At 38.9% G+C, this 27,358-nt stretch overlaps 1 protein-coding gene and 1 long non-coding RNA gene across 8 annotated transcripts in view; one reads left to right on the forward strand and one right to left on the reverse strand.

Annotated features, from left to right (window-relative positions):
- LINGO2 (leucine rich repeat and Ig domain containing 2) overlaps positions 1-27,358 on the reverse strand; it is a 1,147,525-nt gene that overhangs the window by 14,366 nt on the left and 1,105,801 nt on the right. The window lies entirely within an intron of this gene.
- Positions 9,641-10,709, forward strand: LOC109252066 (uncharacterized). Its single transcript, XR_002073840.1, has 2 exons — positions 9,641-9,710; positions 10,193-10,709. It is a non-coding gene; the product is annotated as an uncharacterized LOC109252066 (long non-coding RNA).

A 27,358-nucleotide genomic window follows, 5' to 3' on the forward strand; every position in this document is an offset into this window, starting at 1 on the left:
GAAAGGGAACCATCCACAAGCCTCAGCCTGACCTGTAGAGTAGATCTTTCCATGTATACATGTGCTTTTTATTGCCTATTTGTCTCATGAAGGAAGAAAGGTGGAGGACAGTGCTCTTTTGCTCAGCGCAGTACCTTGAGCAAAGCAGGTGGTAAGCCTCTGCTGATAGGTGATAATAACAGTAGCAGTTTCCAAATGTCATTCTTGTTATCATTGTCTTAACTTTTGTTGACTCTATACAGTAAATAGGATAAACAACACAAAATTTTCTTTAAAAATTTTGAGAGAGAGAGAGAGAATGTGCGAGCGAGCAAGGAAGGGGCAGACAGAGAATCCCAAGCAGGTTTCCTGATGCCAGCACAGAGCCTGCTGTGGGGCTCAAACCCACGAACTATGAGATCATGACCTGAGCTGAAACCAAGAGTCAGACGTTTAACCATCTGAGCCACTCAGGCACCCTTACTGTATAATTGAAATAGAGAATCAGAATGGAAATTAATAAAGGGAAAAGAATTAAAAAAACATACAATGGAAGCAAAAGGCTATTTTCTAGCTAAAATTTCTTATTTTCCAAAGTTCTGAACCAGAGACCTGTTCTCCTTCAGAGAGGTGTTCAAACTGAGTCTCCTCACTGTAGTAGGAGCATGGTAAAGTTAAAAGGCACTAACTTTATGCTTATTAATTCATGGTTACTAAACGTTTTGTACAATCTAAATTCAGAGTATTGCATTGGAATGCATCGCACACTTTGGGGGAAATACATTAAAGACTTATGGAACAGGCTTTTTGCTCCTGACATTTCATGTGTTGGGATTCTGTAAGAGCGGTAGGAGTCAAACATGGGACAGATGCTGGAATGGGAACTCTCACTCAGCCCTCTGTGGACACTCTCTACCTTCCATGCTCCCACTCTCTCTCCCAGTGCAGTGCTGGGCATGGCTTTCCATCTTACTGCTTGGCACCAATTGGTACAGATAGAGTATTAGTGAATATTCTTCTTTCATTTGAGTTACTTCCTATGAGGGAACTGAGAAATCACATCTTAATTGATTTCTTGGTTTATTTCTTTCAGTTGCAAATATATACAAAGGGATGAGAACTTTATATGTATACATATACACATGTGTGCATGTGAGTTGATACCTATTTATCTCTTTGGAGATTATAGTCGCACACTACATACAAACACACTATACATGGTAATACTGTATAAAGTATGTGTGTGTATACACTGTATAAAGTGTGTGTGTGTATAGTCACATGTATTAGGGAAGCTTGTATGTATTTGCCAGTTGATTTGTATTTTGGTAAACATTTCCTAGAGTCCTAGGGAATCATATTACCTGCTAATTAACCTCATCTGGATAAATTGTCTTGAAAGAAAACTAATAAATGACTCAGCAAACCCAAATTTTCATGACTAAAAATTACAGTCAAAAACAAAGTATGAAAGAGCTCAGCATTTAAAATAGCTTGCATAAGGTAATGGATTGTAGCAATTCCAACTTTGTTTTATGGAAAACAATGTCATTTGAGGTTTTAGTTCAGCCACTTCAAGGGTATAATTAGTGTTATGTTTGTGTGAAAACTTGAGTATTTGAAAGCAAGTGAAACCTTAATTTGGTATTTTGATAAGAAAACTGATTTAAACTAGGCCTATTAGTACCTAATAATGTGTGGCCAGAAAAAAAAAAGTCAATACTAACTAAATTTCTGGTACAATTTATTTATAGGCCTTATTAAGGACTGTCCCATTTTACATTTCAAAATAATGATAATAAATTTATGACATGCTTACTTGAATATGCACTATATTCTTCAGTCCTCAAGACAACCTCCACTGAGAGAGCAACTGTTCTCCTTACCATCTTATAGAGATGTCGAAACTGAGTTCTAGGTCAATTTTCTTGTACAAGGTTATACAGCAAAGAAGGGGTAGAAGTGGGATTTCAGCTGAGGTCTTTCTGGCGCTAAAGCCCAGTTACTTTGTTAAAAACAACTCTGGGGATGCCTGGGTGGCTCAGTCAGTTAAGCATCTGACTTCTGCTCAGGTCATGATCTAGTGGTTCGAGGGTTCAAGCCCCACATTGGGCTCTGTGTTGACGACTCAGAGCCTAGAGCCTGCTTCAGATTCTGTGTCTCCCTCTCTCTCTGCCCCTCCCCCACTCACACTCTGTCTCTTGCTCTCTCAAAAATAAACAAACATTAAAAAAATAATTAAAAAAACTTCAACTTATGCTAACTAATTTGGATGTAAATTAAACAACAACAACTCTGGGTGACAGGTGGTATTATTTCTTTTCTATTTTTTTTTTTTATGAAATTTATTGTCAAATTGGTTTCCATACAACACCCAGTGCTCATCCCAACAGGTGTCCTCCCATTATTTCTCTGTCCTTAATGGAATATGCAATTGGGGCTTAGGGAAGTCTGAGCAACTAGATCAAGGCCATTCATGCAGTAAGTGGTAGGGCTAGGATTCAAACTCAAGTCTGTCACTGACTACATAGTCTAGCTTAACCTCCTCCATCTATCTTTGCAAAGACACAGAATCCACCATAGCAGAGGGACAAAGAACTGTTACTTATCAACATATTTTATAGATTAAATAAGTAACATTCATTATATAACTTACTGGTTTTAGCTTTACTAAGGTCTCATAAGGGTGTATTAATATTGCATGTTCTCAGCATGGCAAAACCCAAGGTGGGAAACACATTTGTGTTTGCTCTGGTGATCTAGGTTTTCCATAGATAGAATGGCCACAGAGTACACCACCCAAACTGGGACACTTCTGTAAAGGGGTGGAGGCAGTATTCATAATAATGCTGGGTAAGAGGTGAAAACACTGCCCAAGGCAAAGAAGGATACATGGCCACTATCCTGGAAGCATATAGATTTCCTTCCTCATAGCCATATGTCGGTGTTTCCCTTGGATTCTGGGGTTCTGCTGTAACATTTTTTATACTGGAGGCTGATCTCAAAACTGAGTACTTTCAATGTAAATCTTAAGAAAAATATATTTGTTTCATCTTGATTAATATAGTTTTAGGAAAAACCTAAGATCAAGTAAGAGGTATGGGGTTAGAATCAAGAAAATTCTCCTGTCTTTTGAGGGCTATGCTATCTTTACAGCCAAAAGACTATAATAGTAAGGAGTTTGTATTTTAACCCCAACTAAACATCACTGATTTTTGTGTTGTTTTTGCTGTGAGAAGAGAGATGCTTATGAATTCTGTTATCCCTTGAGGAAATATGTTGCCTTTGTCTCTCCATTGTTGTTTTGAAGTCCAATGTGAGAAATTCTGGATAATGGGCTGTGCTATTTTCATATCAGCCATTTCATAATTAGGGGCTGAGTTCATGCTCAAAGACTTGGAATTCACAACCAATGATCAAGAAATCATAGACATAAAGGCATGCCATGGAAACAGAAACACATCATGGAAACAGCACAGAAAGGTTCCAATGCCTGATCTTATAACTGCTGATTAATTCTGTTAATCATGGCACTTAAACCCAGGGAGCCTGTTTCCTAAGGTCAAAGATAATACATATTTTTCAACTATTTGTTGAGGTTTTTAAATGAGTTGAAGCACACAACATGGTTGGCATGTAGGAAGCCCTCAGCAAATCTTGGTTCTCCCTTTGTTTTTAACTTAAAATAGCAAAGTCTCACTGTAAGTTTTATAACTACACTGCATAACTGCATTTTTTCACATCAATAACATAAAAAGTCACTATCTTTCTTTTCTAATCCCTCTTTCCATTTTCCTTTTTTTTCTTGTTCTACTTTATTCCTTCTCCCCTTCTACCTCCCCCTCCTTCTCCTCTTACTCAAAGATTTAAGGTAGCCAACATGTTGTAAAATATACATAATGTATATGAAAAATTCTATTTGGCCTTTTTAAAAATACTTATCTTTTAGAGTGAGAGAGAGAGTGAGTGGAAGAGGGGCAGAGAGAAAGGGTGACACTATCTGAAGCAGACTCCAGGCTCTGAGCTGCCAGAGCCCAGCGCAGGACTCAAACTCACAAACCCCAAGATCATGACCTGAGCCAAAGTCAAACGCTTGACCAACTGAGCCACCCAAGTGCCCCAGTGATTAATTTTTAAAAGGCCAAATTTGGGGGGCACCTGAGTGGCTTAGTTAAATGTCTCACTTTGGCTCAAGTCATGATCTCACAGTTTGTAGGTTTGGGCCCAAGCATCAGGCTCTGTGCAGACAGCTCAGAGCCTGGAGTTTGCTTCGCATTCTGTTTCTCACTCTTTCTCTGCCCCTCTTCCATCCTCTCTTTCTCTCTCTTAAAAAATAAACATTAAACAAATTTTAATAAAATAAAAATTATTAACCAATCTAATAAGTCAAGTTTGTAATGCCTTTGGGGAAAGATTTCAATGACCACATCTCTTATAAAGCTAACACTTAAAGAACATGCAAACGGATGACAACATTTTTCCTCTGGAGGGTAAAATTCTCTGGAGCGAATATACACATGAATATTAACTTTAGATAAAATGCTCTTCAAAATTAGTTTGATTCCTTAAAAGCAAAGAATATGTAAATATTTAAATCCCTTACTATCCTTACATGGAAACTTCTGTGTTCGTGTTCAGGTTTGTCTTTCTTTTTAAGTTTATTTATTTTTGAGAGAGAGTGTCGGGGAGAGGCAGAGAGAATCCCAAGAAGGCTCAACACTGTCAGCACAGAGACCCACGCAGGGCTTGAACTCACAAACTGTGAGACCATGACCTGAAATCAAGAGTCATTCCCTTAACCAACTGAGCCACCTATGCACCCCTGTTCATATTTTTTTATTCCCTTTTTTTTTTTTTTGGACTCTTGCCTTGTGGCCTTCAGTAATGGGTTTGGGACAGAACCAAAGTCACAAAAGGATTCATAAAGAGGGAATGAAGGTACATGGGTAAAAGAGGGGGCAGTTGAAGAATCAAATTGCTTTGTCTTCATTTAGGTGATGATGAGGGCATTTAAGGATTTATTGTAGGAATTTGATTTTTCAGTACTTTTTAGCATCAGCAGCTGGGTTCCAGTAATTGAACAGTGATTACTGTGTAAAGATGTGAAAAATAGATGTTAATTAGATAAAATTGCCTGAAGAGAACAGCAACGTTTGGGAAACCTGGGACAAAAGAAAGACTTTCTGCAGGTTTAACAAGGGAACGTTTCCCCTCCTCACCCCAAATCCTCCTTTCTCTATCCGCTCAAAAATCCCCCTAAAACTCCTCCAACAACTTCTGTTTGTCACAAACAAGTCACTATTCCAGAGTACCTGGCCTGGGGCAACACTGAGTTATACAGGAAGCAAATGCTGTGATTTGAACTGGACTCACCACCACCACCACTCTTGTATCTTTTTTTTTTTTTTAAACCAGTGAGGCCAATGTAAAGAATGAAAGGCTTTACTGTATTTTTCATGCAAGTGGAGATTTTTGGTGTTCCCAAGGGAGAGAGCTGGCTTTGTATTTTCTGGTCCTGAGAGAATGAATGAAGGTCCTAGGCAGCTGTGCTGGGATTCAGGAGAGCAGCTGCCCAGAGCTACAATCCTCAACGATGCCCCCATCTGGGTCCCTTTCCCTTTCTGTCAGGACTGAGGAAAACAGCTGCCATGGAAGATCTTTTGTTTCTCTGCACTCTTCTATTAGGAGTTAAACAGGTTTTCAGAGAAAGCTTTTCAGTGGCTTTAGAGTGCTGGGGGTAGGGGGTCAGTGTAGTTTTGTAGAATGAAATTCTACAAATTGTGAAATCCCTTGAAAAACCTTCAACACCATCCATACAATGCTGGTCACCGTAAATGTGTTCATTGCCACATGGTATTGCATGTTTTCATTCAGGGATTTGGATAGCAGTAAAAGTTCCATCTAAAAACACTTCTCTAATTACCAAATTGAATTCTTGACCATCAGTTTGGGGTTAACAGGGAGTAGGTTAGTAACAAAAGGTTAGTATATAGAATATATAAAGAACTTATACAACTCAAAACCCCAATAAAACAAATAATCCAATTAAAAATGGGCAAAAGTCATGAACAGACATTTCTCCAAAGACCACATATAGTTGGCCAAAAGATAATGAAAAGTTGCTCAACTTCACTCATCATCAGGGAAATGCAAATGAAAACCACCATGAGATACCAACTCACACCTGTCAGAATGGCTAAAATCAACAACACAAGAAATGACAAGTGTTGGGGAGGATGTGGAGAAAAAGGAACCCTCTTCCACTATGGATGGGAATGCAAACTGGTGTAGCTACTTTGGCAGACAGTATGGAATTTCCTCAAAAAAATAAAAATAGAACTACCATATGATCCAGTAATTGAACTCCTGGGTATTTACTCAAAGAATACAGAAACACTAATTCAAAAGGATATATGCATCCCTATGTGTATTGCAGCATTATTTACAAGAGCCAAAATATGGAAGCAGCCCGAGTGTACATCAATAGATGAAGGAGAAAGAAGATGGGACATATGTATATATGTATATATACACATATACATATGTATATGTGTATAATATACATATACATATATGTATAATGGAATATTATTCAGCCATAAAAAGAGTGAAATCTTGCCATTGGTAAGAACATGGATAGATCTAATAGCACTAAGTGAACTAAGCCAGTCAGAGAAATAAAAAAACCAGACTTTAACTATACAGAACAAACAGATGGTTACCACAGGGGAGATGCATGGGGGAATGGGTGAAATAGGTGATGGGAATTAAGAGTACATTTATCTTGATGAGCCTTGAGTAATATATGGAATTATTTAATCATTATATTGTACACTTAAAATTAATATCCTACTCTGTTAATTACACTGGAATTAAAATAAAAAATTACGAGGAGTAGGTAATTAAAATACTATTGAATGCATTTAATTTACTCAGAGATTGAAACTGCAGCCATTACTAATGTAAGTAAAGAGAAAATTTCTTATCATTTTAGGGAAAGAAAGGGTCAACAGGTTGAGATTATTTACATATTTGCCCTAATTATGTGGGGAAATTCCAAGCCTATTTAAAGCTAGAAAATTCCAAAATGAGACTTGATTTTAAGAAATGATACAACACTCAAAGACAAGAAACTTAGAAGCAAAGTATGGTATTAACTTATCAAACCTACTCCAGATACACTCCACATTCTTCATTCTGTTGCCAGAGGAGTTATTACAGATCTCAGCTTCTGATCGCCATTCTAGGACTCTAAGAACAAGAACCTGGGGGCACCTTTCCCTAATCATGTGTTTTAGCTTTAGGGATGTTGACTACAGAAATAATTATTTAGATACTTAATAGCAAAGGGATAGGAGATAAATTCTGTGTGTCTAATCTACATTTTTGGTTACTGGCAAGAATTCAGTGATTAAAGTTAAGAAGTCAATACTGTGATTAACATTCTACTTAATGTGCCCATATTAGTAACGTACCACTTAAAATATCTTCCTTCTTAGAAGTCACTATTCAGGAAAAATGTGTGTAATGTGTGTATTTGGTTTGGAATATACGACCAGTGGTATGCTGGTAAGTGTTTAACAACCTGTTCTCCAAAGAAAAAAATGTTTGTTGTTGTTGTTTTTTACTTTTTGATGATTTTCATGGTGTTAATACTACCACCAGGGCCAACTTCCTATTGACAGTGTGTTATCAGCACATCTATATAGTATGTCAACAATTAACAATTGCCTTTTGCAAAGCTGGTGTTGGATCCATCACGCATAGTAAATACACCCAACTGCTTTGAATTAAATAGCTCCATATATATATTAACCAGGGCAATATTTTGTATGTTGTATACAATTTTGTATATCAACCTTATGTGATCCACTACACTTATAAAAAGTTGTTACTGGGTATAGGAGCGTTTGGTTGGCTCAGTTGGTAGACCATGCAACTCTTGATCTTGGGGTCCTGAGTTCAGACTCCACATTTGGTGTAGAGATTACTTAAATATAGATTTTTTAAAATTGTTATTGGGTACAAAATACTGGTATGCCTCATTTTACAGAACTTCCTATACAGCTGCAACTAATTTGTGAATTTCTCAAATTCATTACAGCAGAAACTAACAAAAGGAATTTTATTTGCATGTGTTAAAATGAAAATTCCTTCTGTCAAAAAAAAAGCACATATTTATCTTTTGTGTTACTACATTTTACATCTGGGAGCTATGTGGTAAGTGAGAGGCTCTCAATCAAATTTGGTGCTGAGGATTTGTAAGCAAGTGTCTGTGAGGCTTTGTCTTGAGGACTGGAAGACAGCACAGACTGGTGGTTCTGGGGTTTGATTGGTTCTCTCACTAACCACCTGAATGAATGAAGTTGGGGAAGTTACTAAACCTGTCTGTCTCAATTTCCCCTCAGTAAACTGGGATAATAGTATCTCCCTCATGTAACTATTGCAAGCTTAAAACAAGTTAGTATATTTAAGTGGTTAAAACAGTCCCTGCAACCTAGTAAGGACCACAAATACTGCTGTTTTTATGTCCATTTCAGGTTTTATTTTGAAAGGAACTTAAGTTATGAGTGTAGAACTTCATAAATACTGCTTTGGATGGCTGATTCTCCAAGCAGAGGAGCCAGCAATCTGTGTCCAAGCCCTGCAGTTCATTCCAATACACACTCAAGTGTGAAGAGGACTGTTTGAGCTTCCCACAAGGGATTTCTGTGTTCTAGAAGCATCAGTATTCTTTCCAGAGGAGTTGACTGATCAGCTGAAGACTACCTGCACCGGAATCATTGGTGGAACTTGCTTAAAATGAGCCAAATTATGTGAAAATATTGGGGCATCTGGGTGGCTCAGTTGGGTAAGCCTCAAACTTCGGCTCAGGTCATGATCTCATGGTCTGTGTGTTGGAGCCCCGTGACGGGCTCTGTGCTGACAGCTCAGAGCCTGGAGCCTGCTTTGGATTCTGTGTCTCCCTTTCTCTCTGCCCCTTCCCTTACTCACACTCTGTCTCTCTCTCAAAAATAAGCATTAAAAATTTTTAAATATTTTCTCATAATTTGTTTTTTTAACTATGTCTTTGCACGGTATGTTAATAAAATAGCTCTAGAAGAATACCAAGATGATATTGGCTCCAGGGACAGAAATTGGGTAGATGAGAGGCAGAGGAAGGAAAGAAAAATTTTTGTCTATTCTTGTCTCTTTTGAATTATAAAGGATACACAATTTAAATATTAAATATTGAAGTTAATAAGACATATCATTATAAATATATGTAATAAATATAAATTTATATATAGTACATTATATATATAATTTAAATTATATAAAATATATAATTTCATATATAATTTAAATTATTTATATAATGTAATATTAATTTAACTTAATATAATTTAAAATAATCTAATTTATATATACTTTAATAATTTAATGTATATTATATATAATTTAATATAGAATTTAATAATTATATATATAATATAATATATATATATAACATTTATATATAATTTAATATATAGTGAGATGTTTGGGTTTTACCCATAACATACTAAATTAGAACCCAGAATAGAACCTGCCCAATCAGAATCCTTGTGATAGATTTTCAGAATCTTCATGTAGTTTAGTTGCCTTGGTTATCATGGTAATAGACAGGCAGAAACCTACCCTGTGCTGGTTGCTTGATGTTTCATGAATTGCTCTCTTCACTAGACCAAAGGACAAAAGGAGACTTCTCTGTATGTGGATTGATGGAAACCATTATTATGGCTTGTATCACTTAGAAAGGCTTTATGTGTGATGGGATATTATTGGGACTATGAGATAGGAAACATGGGTTCTAATCTAGCCCTGCCACTAACTGCATAACTTGGTAAGACCCTTACCTTTTCTGTCCCGGAGTTTCCTTATCTATCAAATGGGGACATTAACAACTGCTCTATGAACATCACTGGGTCAAATGAGAATAGATCTAATTCTGACACAATTTCTAAAGTACAAAATTAATGTAAAAGGTAATTTAATCTGGCATTGATTGATGGCACATTTTTGACATTTTAATAACATTTAGAATCTAGTTGGGACAGAAATCTCTTATAGGAAAAATGGGACACGAGTTTCTAAATAATTTAAAAATTGTACAAAACTTCCGTCTAAAAATCTATTTTCCCTGATAAGAAAATGCAGAGAAGATTAATTACCTGTCTTTAATCCCATTCAGGTTGTACACAGTCTGTGGATTTTATAGTATCTCTAATACTATGAAAGAGTTTATTATTCCAACAGCACTGGACATATTTGACTTAAATTGATCTACAGTGCCCTTGCCAAAAGAAAAGCATTTGCTTTATCTGAATTATTATTAATTAGCTTCCCACAAGCTGTAAAATTGCCACATGTGAACCTGCCCAAACATAGATGGAAGTAAATGAAGTGATGGCTTGAGCAATGAAATAAAATACAGGCAAGGTGCTTTTACTTCCTGGCACACAGGCCTTTCACCTCTCTGCCCTTTGCTACAGCAGAGAAGCCGACATCTGAGTACTACATGGAAGCTGCTGGGCCTCCTCAGTCAGGACACACTCCTCGACATCTCTGCCTGGAACTCAGTTTTCTGGGATGGAAAGTGAACTCATTCTCACGAGCCATTAAATTCTCCAGTTTCGAAGGAGAGTCCTTTCTTCCTTGCAATCGAGCTGTTGCCTCATGATGCAAATTAAACTACTCTTTTCAGCTGAGGTAGGTCCCACGTTTGCTTTTCCAGAGAATAGTTTTTGAGACCAAATGGCCTGGATTAAGAAAACTCCGTGATAATAAAAGAATAACTATAATGTATATGCCAGAAGTTGTGCTGGGTTCTTTCCGTGTATCATCACATTTACTCATCACCTCTGTGAGGGAGGAACTGAGTCACCTCTAGACACAGGAGACACAGATTCTCAGAGCCCTCTGGAAATGTGCCTGATTTCACAGACTAGTAATACATCTGGCTCTATCATCTCTACTTTCACCGACTGCAAACATGGACCCTTCTTTCTAAAAGGAGACTATTTAAAACTTTACTTTCATTTTTTTTTTTTAATTTTTTTTAACCTTTATTTATTTTTGAGACAGAGAGAGACAGAGCATGAACGGGGGAGGGTCAGAGAGAGGGAGACATAGAATCGGAAACAGGCTCCAGGCTCCGAGCTGTCAGCACAGAGCCCGACGCGGGGCTCGAACTCACGGACCGTGAGATCACGACCTGAGCCGAAGTCGGCCGCTTAACCGACTGAGCCACCCAGGTGCCCCACTTTCAATTTTTTTTAAGGGATGAAGTGGTAGGAAGGAAATTCGCTAGGTTGTAGGAAGGTACAAATTTAAATTTTGTACCCTTTATAGAGTTCCCAGGTGAGTACGCACTAGGGCAGCAGGCAGGCTAGCTGGGAAAGAATTATTTGTGTGACAGTAATATACTATGAGATCCATCACTCCCATGATACTTTACAGAACCTTCTGTATACTTTTTTTGATCTAAGTTTGGTTCCAAACACATAAATCTCTGAGAAATCCTATGAGAAGATCCCACTAAGGCACTAACAAAGATGCCTGTTCCAAGTGACTTTCTATGTAAATGCAAAAAAAAAAACCAAAAAACCTGTAAGCAAATACCTTCAAATTCATAAGATACTATCTTTCAATAATTATGCAATATTCATGGAAGAGTCGCTAGGCATTAGGATAAAATTTGGACTTTGTCTACATTTTCAAAACGCGTTGGACCCAAAGGGAGAAAAGATGGTAGCATCACACCACGGCAGAAGGAGGCACTTCACCGTCACTCCTACTGGTAAGAACCTGACAATTAAACCTTCCTGGACAACAGGGCAAGCTTCTGCTGCTGGGAACATTCATACCCTTCTGGATGACTAATTCATTACTTTAGTAGGTAGAAAGCTCCACGGGTGCCGAGCAGTGTTTTTTCGGTGGCTTCCCCTTATCTCCTCAATGATAATTATTTTTTTTTGCTTTTGTACTTCCCCCAGTTGCCATGACTCCCCGGCTGCTAGTATAAACAAAAATAAACTATATAGGAGCATCCATTACAAGTGATGATATTCTAGGGAGAGCTTTTGACTGCATATCCTCAGAAGACAAGCTTTCTTGGAAATAAAGGAATGAGTATGATAAACAGCATTATCACTATACACTTTTTAAATATTTACTACTGTGTTAGTGAAATATTTAAAGTGATTATCTGAAATGTGCCCCCCCCATCACAGGGGAGCCTGAATATGTCACTGTCTAATACAACTGCCTAACAATCTCACATTGCCACAATGCTTTCCAGAAAACAATTCATGCTGAAGAGTGAATGCAACTGTTTTTATTTTTAATAGGCAAGAAATAGATCCCAAATTAACTAAGTGCTGAGACTAGGCATTAAGAGATGCAGCAAGCTGTTTGCCCCAGATTCAGGCTGTGCAAACAAGCCCCAGTAGGCTTCTATGAAAACATCATTTTTGTTTCAGTGGAGTGTGTGCTTGACTGCTTTTAGCTTGCTCTTCCTGGATAGTGTCACTGGAAAGAACAGCTAATAAAAGTACCCATCAGACCTGGCTACCCTGTGTGTGTTCTTTGTGCCTTGCACCCTTTGCTCCTGGGATGGGATGTAAGAATGCTTCATCTCCAGATTTAGCTTTAGTAATGATTCCATCCTGCATTCTAAAAACTTTTCAGGCTTCTTTAGACTCTAAATGAGCCATCTTTAGCTGAACTGCAGTTCAGTGTAACAGATACCTTTAGAGGGACACTGAACATGTGGCTGAAAGTGGACTTAGCAGGTCCTAGCAGCTAGATTTTATTTAATAAAGTGTCTCCGTGACTGATATATAATTTTCTTTAATATAACATGTAGCAGCAAAGCCTAAGGCACCACCAGGTAGCTCTGTAGAACTCTCCTGCACACCTTTTACTAAACCTAGTGATGCAAAGTTGAAAGCTGGAAAATACAGAGAAGTAGTTCTTTTGGATTTGTAATCAATATCATTGAGAGCTTACTGTATGCCACATACTGTGCTTAGCACTTTCTACATCATCGAACTCCCCTAAGAGAAAAATGGCAGTATTTCTATTTTATAGAAGAACACAAAGCTGAGAGAAATTAAGTCATTTGCTCAAGCTCATGTAAGTGGTAGAACTGGCAAGTGGTAAGTGGTAGAACTGGAACTTGAACATTGGTCAATCCTGTTCTAAACTTCATGCACTCAACTGCTGAACCAGAGAGAGGAAATTCACTTCACATTGTGAATTCACTTCACTAATCTGTGGGAGTGGCTAGATGCAGCACTGGGTTGAGATGGCTTCAGAGGCTGAGTGTGTGAAATCAGCAACAAGGAGAATCAGATTGATCAGCAGTGTCAGGATTTGCCATCTTTGCTTCATCTTACTGTCCCTTGGTCACTCATCCATATGTCCTATTTTGGTTTCTTGTAAGTTTCACATTACGGAAAGAAAAGCAGTGAGGGGGAAGACTTATGGCTGGGTATACCCCTGGCCTCTGTTTTACTTGGTGATCTTGGGGGTAGTCACTTAGTGTGTCTTTTATTTATGATTTGAAGAAATAAAATTGGTTGGTCTTCACTATTACAGACTTTATGTGTAAATATGCATTTTAAAATGATAATATCAACTAAGTAATTTCTAAATTGCCTTGTGAATTTTGTTTTATATTGTTTTATAGTCCCCTTCTGTTAGTAATCTACCTAAATGACAAGAGAAAATAGAGTAGAGGTACATTAAAATATATAATGTTCACATAAAGCAGAATCTTGCCTTTACTTCCCCTCTAGCTCATGTCTGCACCTCACCACAAATATTTGGAAGAGTATTCTGCTGTGACCCTTTGATATTAATGGCAATAATAAAATGAAACATCTCCTGGTTATATAACATTAAAAACTTCTGTTATCACATATTGAAGGACAAAGGCTTACAAAGGAAAAAAAATCCTAAAAGCAACCCCTTCTAGATTTAAGAAACCAAACCCTTCATGTACCTGAGAACGGATGAAAATCAGTGTTGTTTTATGGTCATGAAAATGTGGCTCCTCAAAGGAGGGATCACATCTCTGCTGTGTCGTAATTGCCACTTCACTAATTAAGGCTGCCGGATTCCACCTCCCATCCTGTGTTGACATACGAAGGGGCCGGAGCCTGGGGTATGTAGTTCCTTTCTCCATCAACAGATATTCTGAGTGCTTTCGCTTCTCCTTCAGTGGGTAACATGAATTTTGTCTTGATACCAAAATGCCAAGGTGCAAAGGAAGGATCCCTGTCTAGTCAGGAGGAAGAAAATAATGTGTTCCTTTATTATCTCTTCCTTTGACACTGAGGAAGACAAAGGCCTGGCTCTAGCTGTAATGTCCTCAAACCTGCAACATGCCAAGTACCTTTTTATGCCACCGCTCACTAATTCCCCTGGAAATGAACTCACAAGAAAATTTATGAATAATCCATGTTGCAGGTTAAATCTGAGGCCCTCAAAGTGAACTGCTTTTCTAGCAAGATGGTGCAGGACATAGCCACTGGAGGCACACTGTTCAGCATTCTGACCACCCAGGGTTGCACATTATTTCGTTTCCCTCTGAGTTCAGGAGACAGAACATATTGCCATTGCCTTTCAAGAAAGTATCTTCAATGTTTTGACCACCATCGACAAGATGATTAGCGTGCCTTTAGCCATCTTTGTGAAACAGATGTTTGCCTTGGCATTTTTCCAGCCCTCCTTGTGTCCTCAAGCCTAATGTTTGTTTTTCATTAGTCGGTGTGTTTCTCATCTCTCATCCTGTGTGATGGGGCTGCTTCTTGGCCTTGCCATACAGTTGCTTTAATTTCACATATAAGAAGTTGGCCTACTTGGGGTGGCTGAAGATATTCCCTTAGCCCTGGCCCATGTCATCTGGGAAGAGGCTTAGGCAGGTGGGGGTGGGGATGGGGGATGGGGGGGCGGGGAATGCAGAAGGCAAAAGGATCCTGAAGTGCTATTTTCTTGATGAGGACTCTGTGTTTCTGTTTAGCTTCTAATGTGACATAATGAATTATGAACTAAAGGTAATTGGGAGATTTGTGCCCTCAGTGCAGAACAGAAGTTTAATGTATGAAAGCAAACCACAGGTCAATTAGGAGAGTTGATCAATATTTATATTGCTCTTTAACGAAAGGAAATAACCCTGATAGATTCGCCTTGAAATTGCTGATGAGTATGTATTTGTAGTCAACACATGGAGCTTTTCATTGATCTCAGTCAAATTAAAATTTTATTAACAAGTCAGACACCCATCTGTATATTTCCAGAAGTTCCCTTTAAAAGCCAGTTAATACTACTTGCCTTCTGTTTCTCTTCCTCTGCCCCCTCCCTCTCTCTCTGAACTAACATGTAAGTACCTGGTATGTGCTAAACACTTTCCCGTTTATATCTCACTTAATCCTCCTAACAAAGTTGTAAGGCAATATTATCTCCATTTACAGATAAGGAAATTGAGGCAGAGCAAAGTTAAGTGTCCTGCCCTTTATCACACAAGAAATCAAAAGGAAAACAAGGACTCAGAGAGTCCAGGTTTTCTCTGACCCAGAAGTTCATGTTATTTCTGTAACCCCACACCATCTCCCGGAGGCAGGAGGAGGGTAATTTTGTAGCCGGCCCTTATTTGAGTGTAGAAGATGGGGAAGGTTGAATGATGACGCTGACAGGAAATGTGCCCAGTGAGCCTAGGAGTTGACTCAACCCACCCGGGAGGGGAAGGCCTTGGGGCTGCGGCTCCTGCCTCGTTTAGAGAGCAGAGCTTCATGTCCATCTAGATTAGTGGAGGACCAACCAGTCAGCATGGTGCCTCCAGGTCAAGTAATAGAATTTAGCACACGCGACCCCACCACCTTCTGCAATTCAGTTTGGTCCCTTGGTTTTTAGAGGCTATAAAGCAAATACAACAGAATTCTGCACAGTATTTTTACTCCCTGACTGTTTGGATTGAGTCTCCTCACTTTGTTCAAAAGCCGGTTTTAGACATCCAAGCCACATGCAGCATGTTAGATAGCGTGAAGTTTAATCAATAAAATTGACTAGGAAGGAACTCAAAAGCCACACCGCCTGTTTCCATGCTTGATACACTGGGAAGACACTTAGTTCTCATCTTGTGTTTGATCTACAGACTCTTTGTGAGAACTCTAACTTTTCCTTCCTGCATGAAATTTTAAATTATAGCTTGTGTTATGTGCTGTGGGCTGCGGGGTTACTGTGGCAATTCACTCTGAGAAGCGTCTTAATGAAGATCACACTAGAGGTCAGAGTTTTTTCTCTATTTCTCTTCTGCACATTGGGACCCTGTTCCCAAATGCGTGGTCTGATGCATATTCACAATCTCCTCATGAATATACTACACATAATTCATAATTAGGCCACTGTTAGGAATCAGCTCTTTGGTATAAAGGAAATGAAACGTACTTAAGGAACTAATGTGTGAGAGATTTCCAGAAACGTAAGCAACAGTTCAAACCAGTGAAAACACACACTGGCATGCAAATGGACACACACACGCATGCCCATGTACACCCACAGGCCCAGATGCACACACACACTCAATTCAGTGCTGCCTGCCGGTCAGTTCTGTCATAGGAACATTATAAGCATTAACTCAATTATGGTAGGTTCCATTTTCTTCCTGCTTTGAGAATGGGAAATGGAAGCATGAAAAGGTTAGGTGACTTGCCTTATTTTGCTCGCCAGGCTGATAAAGGGCAAAATGGGGATGTTAATACTAAGCAGTCCAGGTATAAAGGACGCATTCTTAACTATGCTACTATCCTGGCTCAAGATTTGTTCTGAGAGCAGAGACCATAGATGTGAATCTCAAACCCAGCTCTGTGATCTTGGAGGAGTCACTTAAATGATGCTCATCTTCAGTTTCCTATCTATACGCTGTGGTTAATAATATCAACCCCGTGTGACAGATGAGAGGAGTTAATCAGAACACAAGGGCATTATGTAAACTGTAAAGTGCCATACCCATGGCATGAATCAGTTGTGGATGCAGCGCACAATCTACATTGTGTCTTCCCTACTTTGTTCTCCTCTGTTACCAACTCCATCCCACAATGGATGGGACACTTAAAAAAACATAACACTTGAAAATAACAATTTCTAATTAAATCCAAGCAATTCTTGAAATGTCTTCATAAATCATGATGCTAGCAATAAGTGTATGAATATGTGATTTTATGTCTCAGAAAAATGAGGAAATAATTTCAGAGCAGTGGGAACAATTTTTTTTGCCGCCTACTTATGGAAAATATGTGCAACTCAGAGGCTCTGTAAGTCCAAGTGCTAACTCAATATTTATTAATAGAGACACTGTCATCAAAACCATGAAACAGGTGAAGACTGGTATTCTGCACCCTAAGTGCAAGGACCAGAAGTGCTCCTCATTTGTCCAACGCAGGTGCAACCTCAGCAGAAAAGAGGCACCATGAGGAGGTGATGTACAAAGTGGGATAGGTCCCAGGTTAACTCAGGGTTTACAAAACTGAGTTCAAGTCTGGCATCCATCCCCAAGTCATGGAGTGCTTACTACTGTGCCAAGCCCTGTAAGGTAGGTAGGGGAGCTAAAGAAGCATAGAAGGATCTGGTTCTTGCATTCCCTGGGGCTCTCCTGCTTTGCTGGTAGCTATGTGGCCTTAGGTCAGTCATTCATCTAAGAAAAGCCTTGGTTTCCATATCAATAAAAGGGAGCAAATGAAGATTCAGAGAGGTAAAGTCCCCTTTGAAAGTTCATAGGCTAACTGGAGTCACCACAAACACTGGAATGAACCCTTCAGACTCCTATTCTGTGCTTTCCATGCCTGGATTTCATTATCCCTTCTGCAATTTGTAGCAGAGCTCGCTGAATTTACTTAAATTTTGCTACAATATGCTGAGATATAGGTAATTAATTTGTGTTCACATTCTGCTAGGGTTTGCTTTTCATTGCCAATGTCCTCTTTTTTTTTCCCCCAAGACTAGAAATGACTGCTCTTTGAAAAAAAATAAATAGTTAAGATAAGCCACAGACTGGATATATTTTTGCAAATATGTATCTGACAAAGGGCTTTAATCCAATTTATAAAGAACTATAAGTGATTAATTGTAGAGTGTTCTCAGATTTTTTTTTTTCTCTTCTTACGCACTAGAGATTTCTGGCAAGGTCTGCATCAGAACCTCCCTTCTCCGTCCCTCCTCTGCCCCAGATGGGTATAGTTTGGGCCAGTTGCTGGGCTCTGCAGGGGTAACTGATAGAAAAGGGGACAGGAGAGAGGGAAATAGGAGAAAACAAAACCAAGGGCTGTGGGAGTTTTCGCAGGTCTGGGAAGGGGAGCTGTAGTTGTGTGGGGCAGTGGATTGGGAAGAATCTACAGAGATTTTAAAATTTATTGCTGGGGGATTTCCTGTCCCCTTTATGATATAGAATCATGCTAGTTTGAGTTGTTTTAAAATTATTCTTGGTTGCTGGAACTATGTTCATTTAAGTACAATACTGCTCTGAAATTGATCCATGAGGGTCACAGGTTTATGAACCTTACAGCAACTGCTGGCTTAATCGTATTAGCAGTGGAAGGCTACATGTGGACCTTCCCAATGCATCTTGGATGTGAGAACCAACCAGGCTTTAATAGGTGAGCAATGAGCTGTAGCACAACTGGCTGAAATCTACCAGGGGAAATGGTATCAGCAAATGGAATCGGATCTTCTGAACATTTGTCTTGTTAAGTACAAATACCTACTTCAACACTTCTTCAAAGCTCCGAGTTAGAAGGAAGATATCTTACAGTCTATTCTTTCATTATTATGCCACCTGGTGGCTGAAACTAGCAGTCAATAGGCCTGAGCTTTGGTCTCTCTAGATTGAGGTCTGGGGAAAATACAGAAAGAGCTTTGGTCTTTTCTGGGCTGAGGAGATGGAATTCGAGGACACTGACAAAATCAGCGTAATATTTAATCTACTTTATGTGCTTCGAACTCTGAAGCAGAGATCATGGCTAGCTCTTACCCTTTAAAATGTTACATTCTAGAAACAGAGGAGGGGAGGAGATTGGCATTTACTGAGATCTATTAGTTTATATTCATCCTCTTTTACTTTTTAAAGTCACTGCAACACCCCATGTTGTGGTTTTAGTAGAATTCCCATTTTACAATTGGGGAAAGACTTAGCTTAAATGACTTGCTCAAGTTATAATTATCACAGTAGATGTTGAGGAGAAGAGAATAGGGTATTTAATTATAAAATAAAAGCTGTAAACAATGGTGTTTGGGGGGAGAAGTTTAACTGAAGTAAGAATTTCTGTTTAAAAAGAGAAATTCGGCACATGTGTGTCTTGACTCTGAATTATTTTAGTTTGACAGTTTAGGTGTGATATAAATACATGGAAATGAGACAACAGAACTGTTAGGACATTCTTTCTGAATGGGAAGAGAGGGCGTGTCTAACTGTAGCTTCTCACTCCTCAAGATGGGTGTCACAACACATCAGCTATGTGCATCATGTGTATACAACATGGATTTATTTTTCTCCCACTCTTTGGTTCTGAATGTGCTTTGATGTGAATATGTGATAATTTTAGTTAGTCAAAATAGTATTTCAAAGTTTACAGCTATACAGGATGAGTAAGTTCCCAGCAATCTGCCGTACAAGATAGTACCTATAGTTAACAGTAAATTATTGTGTACTTAAACATTTGTGAAGAGAGTAGGTCTCCAAGTAAGTGTTCTTAACACAAAACAAAGAACAAAAGGACAGAAGAAAACTTCTGGAGGTGATGGAAATATTTAGTACCTGAGTTGTGATGACGGTAACAAGAGTGTAGACATGTGTCCAAACTCACAAAATTGTATATGTTAATTAGATGCAGTTTTTTGGTATACCAATTATACCTCAACAAAGCTGGGGCAATGAGGAAATAAACGTGATCCTATTTTCCTCTTAGAAAAAAATAATTAAGCAGCTATAGGGCAAGGAATCAGGCATATGGTTCACAGTATGCATCCAACAAAAAATGTCACGATACCCCTGTTTTTCCCTCTTGTTCTTAGATACAAACAAGATACTGCTATCAGATTCTCAAAGTCCTTGGCTTGAACCCTGACCTTAACACTTAGTTGTACATCTTTGAATTTTTTGTAATGGTACCAACTCCCTCAGTCTTTGTTTCCTCATCTGGAAAGATGATAATGCCTTTCAGGTATTATCAGGAGTATTACTGGTATGAAGTGAAAAAAAAAAAAAAGAAAATACTTGAGCACAATGTAAAGCATATAGCAGTTGGTAAAAATTATGGTCCCCAATTAGTCTTTATTATTATTGTTATTGCTCTTACAACTTTTATTATTTTACTATTCTTCCAGTGGTTTAGAGAAAAGAGTCTTTATATGCAAAATCATCTTGCAGTTTCCTACCACTTTCCCGAATATTTCAGTTAACAGAGCAGAAGAAAGGTAGATAACATATCAGGTGCAAACAGATAGCAGTGAGGTAAAAATTGCAGTGGTGAGAGGTTGATAGTAAAAATCAAACTAAACATGTTCTTTTGTCATTGACTGACTGGAACTGAGGATTTTCAATTCCCTCTCTAGCTTGAGAAACTTCTTCCCACTGGGAAGCTTTCACACCATGTTTATAACAGAGGAGAGACAATGTTATTTTCAGAAATTCCTCTGAGAAAGGGAATTGCTTTTTGGGGAAAGTATTTTGCTGGGTGGTAGATGTTGAGGTACTGAGGGGCCTGGTGTGGGCAGAATTATTATTATAAGCCTTCGGGTGGACATGATTTGGGAGAGGGAGAGAGAGAAGGGAAAGAGCATGAGAAGACAGAAGGAAAGAGCAGAAGACAGCCTACTGCCTGGTGTGATGTCCCACCTCTGCCCCTCCCCCCACAATCTTCAGTACATCCTCCAAAAACAGAAAAGTAAAAAGAGCGATAAAATCACCAACCACTAATAAATGATTGACTGAGGCAAAGGGGCAGAGTACTTTTGAAGAAGTACCAGTGACCATGGAAGCAGGAGTAGATGTAAGAGCAGGTATGAGGAAGGGAGCCATTCATGGCCATTAAGGAATGAGTTTAATTCTCCCAGGCTATGTGTTGGGTGTGAGGGCACAATTTAACCAGAATGTTAGGAGTCGGGCTTCTTAGTAGCATTCATTCATTCAACAATACTTACTGAGGGCCTACGATGGGCCAGAAAGGCTGAGGGCCTCTCTCTGGTTTAGCACAAGAATGCAAATGAAAGAAGAGAAATACAGGTCTGACTCTGAGGGGAAGTGAGGTGAAAGTAGACCATGACTGGAGCAAGGAGAGCTTCTTCTTTGAGCACTTTCTCCCCAAAGGCTCCAAAGCTATTCTCTAAATGATGCAAAATCATACATTCTAAAATCATTTTTTTAACGTTTACTTATCCTTGAGACAGAGACAGAGCATGAACAGGGGAGGGGCAGAGAGAGAGGGAGAAACAGAACCAAAACAGGCTCCAGGCTCTGAGCTGTCAGCACAGAGCCTGATGCGGGGCTTGAACCCACAAACTGTGAGATCATGACCTGAGCTGAAGTCGGACGCTTAACCGACTGAGCCACCCAGGTGCCTCTAAAATCAACATTTTAAAGGTAAGTATGTGACAGGATGATGTTGAAGACTACAGGGAAAGAAGCTAAAGAGAGTGAGATACACACAAAGGTAGAAAATCTATGGTACCTTTTTTGGGATGCTCTATCACCACCCAAGATGATAAAGGACATGAAGAAATCTCCCTGCAGATCATTTTCTCAACTCAGACTCAGGAAGAACTACTCATGGGGAGATTGTCTATGGGGTGAGGGTGGGATGTAGTAATTGCCACTTTTTCATACCATCTCACTTAGGATTAACTTGTTTTGTGAGCTTGCATACCTATTATCCTTTCTACATCTCAGTCTCCTACTCAGTTGAGTTCAAAAGCCCACCTGAAAGGGTATTTATGAGGATAAATGATATGACATAAAATAAGCCAAATTTCTGTCACTCTAGATTTTCTTGGTAAGTAGTTACTACTTTTGAATTTGAATGATAAACATTTTCAAGGTGGCAAAATATGTCTATAGTCACAGAACAGTTTCTCACTTTAAAAATTAATTGGTTTAAGTACAGATTAGAATTTGAACTTTAGCTTTGAAAGTCCCATGCTCCAAACAGCTGAGATAATAACTCTAGATGACTTTTACAATAAATAAACAAAATGTTTGTTTTAAAACCATTTACTCTGAATGCCAAAAAAAAAAAAATCATTTGGCCCTGGGAGAAATAAGATTACATGTGTAAGTAACCTCTTGGCTTTATACATGAATGCTATTATCTATTGCTCAGACTATATTCTTAGAAAAATATCATAAATTCATGTGGAGCTACTAAGTTCAATTTATATTGGAATGAGGTGTCCAACTTCATTTATGACTCTTATCCAAAAGAAAAAGACCCAAATTCAACTGACCTCTGACCAAACCCCATCTTCTCTAACTCTTCTCATCTCTGTCCATGGCACCACCCAGCATCCAGTTACTCTGGGCAAAAACCAAGAAGAGCTATCCTGATTACTCTCTTTCTCACACTCCCCTCCTCCCTGCCCCACACTGATTCAATCCATCAGCAAATGGATTGACTGTGCTATCTTAAAAAATAATAAAACTTGAGATATTATTTTGCACTTCTTCCATCCTGCTACCCTCATTCAAACCATAATTATCTTTTGCCTCAAAGACTGCAACAGCCTCTTCATACCCTGCCTCTCACCTACCTGCCCTTCTCATTTCCATGAAGTATCCAAGGCAATCAGGTCACTCTTCAACCTCACTGTTTCCAAAGTACACATCAGAGACTCTTGCATATTTTTATTATTATTTTTTTATTTTTGAGAGAGAAAGAGAAAGAGACAGAGAGTGGGGGAGCAGCAGAGAGGGAGACACAGAATCTGAAGCAGGCTTCAGGCTCTGAGCTGTCAGCACAGAGCCCGATGTGTGGCTTGAACTCACCAACCGTGAGATCATGACCTGAGCCGAAGTCAGCCGCCCAATGGAATGAGCCACCCAGGAGCCCCTATATTTTTAACATTCAGGTTTGTCTTCATCCCTTAATCGTTCTTCTGCAGCTATGCTAGCTTTATTAATACCTTTGAACTTTGCCAGATCTTTCCCACCTTGAGACGTATGCCATCTCTCTTCCTCCCACCTGGAAAGCCTTCCCAGAAAGCCTTTTGCATGGCTTTGTTCTTTCACTTAGTTCAGGCCCCCATCCAAGGTCCTCTTATTATCCTTTGCTCTCACCCTGATTTATTAGTGTCCAAAGCCATTCTCCTTCTCTGAAACTGTATTGTATGTTTATTTACCTTGATCATGTAGTTTCCCGACAGAATAGAAGTTCCATTCAGACGGGAGCTTTGTCCTATCCACTGCCTCATTTTTTTTTTTTTTTTTAATTTTTTTTTTCAACGTTTTTAATTTATTTTTGGGACAGAGAGAGACAGAGCATGAATGGGGGAGGGTCAGAGAGAGAGGGAGACACAGAATCTGAAACAGGCTCCAGGCTCCGAGCCATCAGCCCAGAGCCTGACGCGGGGCTCGAACTCACGGACCGCGAGATCGTGACCTGGCTGAAGTCGGATGCTTAACCGACTGCGCCACCCAGGCGCCCCATCCACTGCCTCATTTTTAAAGTATGCAGAGTGTTTCTAATAAATACATGCTGAATGAATGACAGATTGAGGTGGGCATGCGTATGTATACAGAAACACCATTAATGGAAGGTTCTGGTAGGCACTGGGTGACAACATGCTTTGGGCAGACATGAGATCATTGAGAAAGGCCAGCATCATCATTGTTTATGCAGCAATTGTATCATCATTATGTTCATTATATAGCCAAAGACCTATGACCAGAACAAAAGGACAAACAACCATGGGTCAAACACTATCTGCACACTTGCATACACACTGTCTCACTTAGTTCTCACCCCAGTGAGACAGTTATTTTTCTCATTTAGGCCAGATGAAGAAATAGAGACATGAAAAGGTAACATCAGTTGACGAAGTTCACACAAAAAAGCAGTGGAGCTGGGATTTGAACTTAGGTTTTATGACTTTAAGTCTAATGTTCTCCCCCTAAACCTGTTCCTCCTATATTGCTACTAATTTTAGAAAAGATCAATAGAAGGAAAGAAGATGAGCACCTGGGTGGCTGAGTCAGTTAAGCATCCGACTTCGGGCAGGTCATGATCTCATGGTTTGTGAATTTGAGCCCCACGTTGGACTCTGTGCTGATAGAGCCTGGAGCCTGCTTCAGATTCTGTCTCTCCCTCTCTTGCTCTGCCTCTCCCCTGCTCACACAGTCTGTTTCTCTCTCAAGAAAAAATAAACATTAATTTTTTTCTAAGTTAGAAGAACATTTATAAAAGAAAAAATTACTAGCAATAACTACCCACTATGCTAAGCACTTTATGTATATTATCACAATGAGTCTTATCACAGTCTTGTGAGAAGAAATAACATCCCCATTTCAAAGATGAGGAGATTAAAGTATTCAGTGGTTGACTAAGTTGACCAATGTTACAAGGCTGGTAAGTGCAAGAGTCAGAATTAGAACTCAGGTCTGTCTGACACGGAGTCTGTGTGCTTAACCACTCTGCTCTACCACATGATCTCTGACAACAGGCATCAAGCTCCTTGCTCCCTGTAGGAATGAGATGTTAGGAGTGTCATGGAAACAAGCCTCACACACTCACTCTGCTATCTGGCATCTATTTCCTCACTGTGCCTAAAAACAGACAACTAATTTTGATTTGCTGAAGAAGCCCAAGAGTTCGGGGGCACTGTTGTAAAGAGCCACTCTTCATGGCTAAGTAGCCTCTCTCAGCTTAGTTCTCACTGAATACAGAAGGGTCAGGGCCACCCCAGGAAACCTCATACTTAACACAGAAGAACTAACAAAGCATCAAAAATCAAGGAAAAATAATGCAAACCCTAATTATTCTAAGCTCTGCTTTTCTTCCTCAAAGCATTTATGTGCAGGTACTCACACCACTGCATAAGGACTATGGTTCAACGCAAATGCAAACACAAACACACACACACACACACACACACACACACACACACACAGAAGGGCTTCTCCACATTAAGGTGTCCTATTGAGCTTGTCTATAGCTTTCTCTGAAGGGCTTACAGAGGGTGTAGTTTTTCTCTCCAGGAGGATTCATTTGTGGTTTGATCTTTTTACCTCAGAGCAAGCATATGGACTATATGGCCTCTAAGGTTGTCCCATAAGCCCTCAAGATCTGTGCTCATATGATAAATCAAAACAAGATAGTTCAAGGCTCTACTTGCATTGTTTTTCACTGGCAACCACAATAGTGTACTTCTTTCAGGTTTGGACAGATGCCAGTGTGAGAATAGCTTTATTTTTAGAACATTGGAATCGGCTGCCCAGGAAAGGATCTAGACAGAAAGGGAGGACGAGACAATATGAAGGGCAATGTCATACACTTAGGAACATAAGTGTTCCTAAGTGGTTATGCAAACATAGGGATGATATAACTTCACATCTGGCAGACATTGCCACTGGTTGTTTCTCCCACCTCACCAGACTCCTATAGAGCATTTTTGAAGACAAACACTAAGGAACACATATTATGTTCTTTTTGTCCAAGAAAGTCTATTAGGTATTTGCATTATTTTGTGGGGAACAGGCAAGCATACTAAAATATGTATTTCAATGCTTGCCACTAGTCATCTCAGATATCTTCCATTTAAAAAAATTGTCTTTGTGTCCAGTCTTCCTTCACCTGCCTCTCAATCACAAGATTCCAGTTGTTATCAAAAGCATACATGCACTTTCACTGCTATCTCTAGTCAAACCCATAACCTGGTGATGGGAAATCCCCATCCTGGTTATTCAGATTGATTTCTATTACTTTTCTGTTTCTGTTGAGTTACTGGAAAACATAATACTGATAATACAGTTGGCTGTATCCCCAAATAACTCACCATTAGTTTGATTGCAAACACCCCTTCTGTCCTTTACTGTAACCTATTACTGACAACACTCACTTTATATACCTTCTAAGATCCTTATATATTCTAACATTTGAATCCTAATCTCAGGAAGGGCTAAAGATAGGTGAAAAAATAGTAAACCATTCACATCTCAGCCACAGAAATAATAGCTACCTAAATTATGATATTTTGGCTCAGATTAATATATACAACCTTCATTAATTTATTCAACATTTATTCTTTGCACCATACCCTGTGCAAATTGCTAGAGCAGAGGCAAAGGAAAATGATCTCTTGGTGGAATGGTGGGTAGATAAGGAAAAGAAGAAAAGCAGAGCAAAGCAAAACAAAATAACCCTAAAAACTACAGTTCTACAACAGGGTAAATAGTATAAGAGAGGTGAGAACAGCATGCTATGAGAGAAGAGAGGAAGGAGTGATCAAAGCAGACAGAAAACTAGTAATTATAGAGGTTTGTGTGACAATATAAAATAGCCTAATGATATAATGTAAAGTGAAAATGAATAAATAATTCATTGGGTTGATACTCTGGACCCATATATGGATAGGCATGAAAAGACAGTGGAAGTTGATAGGGTAATATGGCAGATTTCTGGCTGATTTTTGTTTTACTTTCTCTTTAATTTTTGTAATAAATAAAAAATTTAATGAGGAAGCATTAACTAAGCTAATGGAACCTTGTGTGAAGCATCACTTTCTAAAATAGATCTTGCCTAATTAAGACAAGGCGCAAAAACCTGACAGACTTCCTGTAATAGGAACATGAAGGCAATGTCAGGATCAGTCTCAATGCCACTGAAAAGACCACATGTGGCAATGATGGGAACTATATTTTCCTTTTATTAACTGGAATATGTTGTCATTAGATAGGAAGCCAACCGCAGAATCAATAATTCTCTGGATAAAAGGCATTAATCACTTGACCATGGATAATGCAAGAGATATACCGACCAATATGCTAAATTTATGGGCATTGCTAATTTTCTGGACAAAGGGCTAATGTTTCAAGTATAGGTGAATTTGGGGTTCTTTTAATATTATACAACATATTTGGTAACTTTTTCGTCTTTTTCTTTTCCATTTCACACGTATCCCAGGTTAAGACGTAGATTTTTTCTTTTTTGGTAACTAGCATTTTGAGGCTGGATTGTGGATAATTTAAGGATTATCCTTGGTTCTTCATAAACAATATGTCATTATTATCTTTGACTTCTTCCTGTTCATATCCTATTTATCACTAAAAGTGCATCTCAAAGGAGTGCATACTCCTTCTATGTAGTCTTTCTTG

Source organism: Panthera pardus, unplaced genomic scaffold (assembly GCF_024362965.1).
Source record: "Panthera pardus isolate Hobbes unplaced genomic scaffold, ASM2436296v1 HiC_scaffold_20, whole genome shotgun sequence".
NCBI classification, from domain to species: Eukaryota; Metazoa; Chordata; class Mammalia; order Carnivora; family Felidae; genus Panthera; species Panthera pardus.